The sequence below is a fragment of the Corvus brachyrhynchos genome, unplaced genomic scaffold, assembly GCF_000691975.1.
Source record: "Corvus brachyrhynchos isolate BGI_N302 unplaced genomic scaffold, ASM69197v1 scaffold60, whole genome shotgun sequence".
Classification (NCBI taxonomy): Eukaryota; Metazoa; Chordata; class Aves; order Passeriformes; family Corvidae; genus Corvus; species Corvus brachyrhynchos.
The window spans coordinates 2856840-2862096 of NW_008236767.1; the positions used below are offsets into that span (position 1 = coordinate 2856840).

At 39.3% G+C, this 5257-nt stretch overlaps 1 long non-coding RNA gene across 2 annotated transcripts; it reads left to right on the forward strand.

Annotated features, from left to right (window-relative positions):
• The first annotated feature begins 2063 nt into the window (after positions 1-2063).
• Positions 2064-5251, forward strand: LOC108444963. 2 transcript variants are annotated; one of them, XR_001859686.1, is made up of 6 exons: positions 2064-2116; positions 2225-2356; positions 2453-2567; positions 2666-2802; positions 3607-3735; positions 5099-5251. It is a non-coding gene; the product is annotated as an uncharacterized LOC108444963 (long non-coding RNA). The 2 variants fall into 2 exon arrangements; XR_001859685.1 differs by having other exon boundaries at positions 2453-2802.
• The last annotated feature ends 6 nt before the right edge of the window (positions 5252-5257 follow it).

Here is a 5257-nt window from a genome sequence, read left to right on the forward strand (position 1 = left end):
ATATATATAGTTTATCATGATTTTTGATGTTCCTGTTAATAAGAGCTTCTACATGTGTAATTAAAAAAAATCTACTGCAGCCTTAGTTCTGACTGTATTTTGTGTCAATAAGAGCAATGATGACACATACCTGATTTATTAGATGACTCTTAACTGGAGTCAAAATTTCTTCTCAAAGCTAAGCAGTGCTGGATTTTTGAGTTTTTCCTGGTACAGAAGACTGACCTGGAAGGTTATTTTTAGTAGATATTTTCTGCTTGTAAATATCTACAAACCACCTCCTATTGAAAGCTGACATTTCAACAGTCCCTGGGACCTTTTTTTGTCTTATCCTTGTTCCCAGAAGCCCTGTTGTCCTGCCAGTGTGGCAAGCTGACATATTTGTCTGTGGACTGACAAAGCATTTGGGTTCAAATATTCAGGAGCAGCTCTGAGTCATCTGCAGTGATCACCAAACTACAGCCATGACTTTCAAACCTCTGAGGAAAGGTCGCTGGGAAATAAAAGTATCACCAATTGCAACTTTTTTTTTTTTTTCTGCCAATAGCTGGAAAAATGGGGACAGAGAAAAGGGGTGCAGCAATTTCTTGAAACTACCTAGAAGCAGAAAGCCATTTTCCAAATAAAAAATGATTTTTCTGTCAGTAAGTGAGAGCTGTCAAAAATCCTGACTGTTTTTGAGTGTTGGCCTTGTCCAGTCAGAACTAGTTAGGATCTGGGGTGAGATGGCAAGCTGCTTTACAAACACCATGAAATGTCCATCACGAGTCACAAGACTCTTTTTTTAATTTCCTCAGGACATAGCAACCTGGCCTGGCTTCATGTATTACAGATTAATAGTGAATACTTTGCTATAAATCTTGGTGAACTGTCTTGCAAAATATCTTTTTATAATGCTAAAAAATTGTAAAAAATTAATGACTTAATGCCAAATACAATGAAGCTTTTACTGAGATGGAGGGATTTTTTTAGTCTTTTATGCATAATATTATTACTTTGAGTTGCTGATTGTTTTTCATTCAATTTTTACTGGAGTTACTTAATAACAGTCACTTTTCATTCTTCTAACTCTTTATTCATTGTCAGCTGTGGATGATCTGCCAGCCCACATGAGAGGGCAGGTTACATTCAAAGGAATTTTCTTTGGTTTAGGGACATGTGCAAAATCTGAGCTAATTGCAGTGCAACTTTATACTTTAACTGCTTCTTATTAGGGACTTAGCAGATGTCTGATGGTACTCTGATGTTCAGAGCTTGTACTGGGAGCCCACAGCACTCAGTGAGACGTAGGCACTTCTCTGAGAGGGATCTGTTAGACCAAGCTCCTGCATTCCCAGGTCATGCCTTTGAAAAGGTGTGGAGAGGTGACAGTCAGGGGCTGCTGCCACTGGATGGCCCAGCATGGTACATGTATTTGTTGGTCATACCCATGTCTAGGGCTGCTTAGAGGCCATGGCAATGCCCTCATCTCTCTAGCATTAAAAGATCCATGATCCCTGATGGTGACCCCCTGTTAGACACAGCTGGGAAGGAGATGATTCCTATGCAAGGCAGAGAAAGCCGTAATGGAAGGGGCTAAAACAGCAGAGGTCAGGAGAATCTATAGGGCTTTGCAAAGTGAAGAATGGCTTTCTGTAGTCTCACTTGGTTAGGCAAAAGGCTCTGTTTTATAAGATAAGTAATATAAAGATAACCTTCTAGGAAAGTATTCTGATCCAGAATGTGTGGCATTCTCAGTCATTCCTATGCTGAGTGGATGGACAAACAGCTTGAAGGATACCCTCCTTTGACTTTGTCCTGCTAGACAGGACCCTTGTGTTTGCATTTAAATCCACTTTTTAAACTGAGGGGGGCTCTAGCAACAAAATCAGGGACCTCTCTGAGGGATTTTCTGAAGTAGATCCCCCAAACTGGGGCTGCAGTGAAAGGATTTGTGTGTTTTGAGCTGGTATTCATGTGATTCCTGTTTTCCATGTCTTCTTTGACAAAACAAATTAAAAATATTATTATATAACTGAAAGATATAAAAGGTCTTTTATTCCTTCTTAGCAAGGACTGCCTGTGATCTTCATCCTTGCAGCTACTTAGTGTATGCACTGGACAACAGAACAGAGAGGTACAGAAACAAGACATGGGAATATTCAATACCCAGGTAAAAGGGATAGGGGTGACAGATGTGACAGATGTAACAGAAATCAACTGTTGCATAACTTTTGTCTTGCAGAGATGTGGGGAGAACAAAAGAAGGAGGGCCATGATTGAGCACATACTTATGGTTTTGTACCCAAAATAGTGAGTGAATCAGAAGAAGAAAAAAACCCATTGGTTTGAGGGGCATTCTTGAAGTATTGGAAAGGTAAGTGAAGAGGAACAAGGTGACCAAACTGCCAAACATGTCAAAACAGCTCCATTATGCACTTGTTAATTCTATATTTTTTTTTTTTATCTCTAGTCTGGTTTGGCTGGGGCACCCTTATGCTGAAGTGTGCAACAGGACAGGGCAACTCTTGCTGTCCCTGGAAAACACAGTCCCACACTCCACAACCTTCAAGGTTCCTGAGGATTTTGTATGTATTTAGAATAAAGGAAAGTTTTTGGGAAGAAGCAACAGAGAGTGCAAGCATAATTTTTGTTTCTTTTCTATGGCTGTGGCTGTCCCTGTCAGCCTCCCATCAGAAACTGATTGGTATTTCCACCTCTACTCAGCACTGGTACAGCCCATCTGCAGCACTGTGTCCAGTTCTGGGCTCACCAGTACAAGGCTGACAAGAGAATACCAGAGTCCAGTGAAGGACCACAAAGGTAATTAAGAGATTGGAGCATCTCTCATATTGGAGTCAATGAGACAGCTTGAAAAAAAATGCTCAAGATCTTATTAATGTGTATAAATTCCTGATGTGAGGGAGTGAAAAATACAGTCAGAATCTTAGTGTTGCCCAGTGACAGTACAAGAGGCAATGCATACCATCAGAAATACAGAAGAGTCCATTTAAATGCAAGAAAAAACCCTTTTATACTGTAATTGTGACTGAACACTGGCACAGGCTGCCTAGAGAGGTTGTGGAGTCTCCTTTCTTTGAAATATCAAAACCCCATCTGAACACAGCCTTGGGTAAACTGCTCTCCTGACCCTGCTTTGAGCAGGGGGGTTGGACTGGTCAATATGCAGAAGTTCCTTCCCACCTCAATCATTCCATGATCTGTGATTAACTTGAACAATCTGTTCTTATTTCCTGCAGCTATCATTTGGTACTACAATATAGGCAGGTTGGAGTGCACTTCTCACCTTCCACTCCTCATATTTCTGTGAACCAGAGTTCTAATTCATATCATCTAACTTTTAGAACACCTACTTTAAAGAGACAAAACCAAGCACTTGGGACAGCTAGTAAAACCCATTCTTTCCAAAGCAGTAATACTCATAACTGAAAATGTCTTATTCAAAAATAAAAATATGTTTTCAAATTAAATATTGATTTATTTTGTGGCAGGGGAAATCAGCTGTAGCACAAGACCTCAGAATTAAATTATCAGGTTTCTAATTGCTTTTTTTTAAATTGAAATTATAGGATCTTTATGGAGCTTCATTTTTATATGATTTTACAGGGCTTAGAGCAATAGGCCCTGAGTTTGCTTAATGACAACAGGAATTATAATAATCCAAATAATGGAGCAAAATACAGAAGAAAGATTCCATGGTGCCTTAATCTGAGAGACACTTCTTTTAACCCTTTGGTGAGTGTATAACATGCTTTTCCTAACTGCATTACATGGTAAGAAAATTGCAGTTCTTTGAGCCTAAACATGTACTTTGTTCTGTCTTCATTTCATGCACATCTTCCTTCATTCTGCAGCCTGTGAAGTGAAAAGCATGCCCAAAAAAAAGTGAGGGAAGAGAGACATGGAAACCAAAGTGAATCAATTATTGCCTTCAGCCCTGAGAAATTAATATATTTAACTTATAACTTCACAAGTGCCTAGGTGGCTCTGCTCTTCTCTGCACAGGGAAAGAACATTGAAAAAGTAAAATTGACAGAACATCCCAAAGGAAGGATCTAGACCTCATTCTGTAAAAAAAGAAAAAAACAGAAAAAGAAAAAAAAGACATTTCAGAAAAGAGCAGTGAAGATATTCAGAGTACAAGGACCATGTTTTCCTAAGAAAGATTTCAAAAGTTTAGAAAGATTATTTGGATATAGAAAAGAGGTGTGTTTTGAGAAATGTTGCAATGGCCAAAGAGATACAATGGGTAGCGTGACCATGGAGGGAACTTTTCCATCATGTGTTGAGAAAGCCATAGGAGTCATCAACCAGCAGCTCAGAACAGAATTCAATTTACATTTATAAATAGCTTGTGCAGGTGCAGAAGGGCTTTTCTAAGGTAATGAGGTAAAACTATTAATGGAATATGTTTTGGAGAAATGTCTTGACAGGGAATAGAAAGCAGTCACACAGGAAAAGCAGAGAAATTTAGCTGCTTGGGAAGTTTATGCTGCAACTGGACAGAGAGCTAGGGATCTGTGATAGAGTGCTCTGCTTCAATTACAGAGATGAGCCAAAAGAGCTTCTAGCCTTTCCCATCTTTGTGTTTTATGAGTACAGGTGTTACAGGCATGCAAAGTAGCATATCTTAATTGTCATCTCCAAATCAGACCAGTTCCACTTGTGTTTGGTTTAGCATACTGTATTTTGATGAAGTTTTCATCTGATTTCCCTTGAGGACAGCAGTAGCATTTCCACTCACCCAAGAAGTCAAGCTCTTATGCTATTTAATTTACTATGGGCGTAGAGAATTTAAAGTGTGAGCTAAAACAATGGAAAAGTCTTTGTGGCACAACAGAGGAGAGCAAACCTAGAACAGTACAAATAGCTGTTGACTGCCAGAGCTTTGCTCATACTCCAGTAAACTTTGCTCTGGGAAGAAAGAGCTGCACAAAGAGCTGCTGGAGCCTACGAACTTCAAAGCGAATGACATGGAAGTGCAAATCAATAGAGTAACCACATGAAACTTTTCAAGGGTATTTGATGCCTTCATGTGTCCGTTTTGAAATGTTACCTCACAAATTCCCACTAACCGTATCTTTCTTGAACTCTCCAGGTATTTCCTGAAAAAAAAATCTAGCAGCACCTAGGGAATCATTGTTATAGCCCTGAGATTTTGTCAGAAGATGCTTGGAGAATATGAAAGCTTCATTTGAGATTCAGTTTTCAGTATCATTCTTTCTGTGGAGAAAAGGTGCAAAAGTTCTGCCTCTTG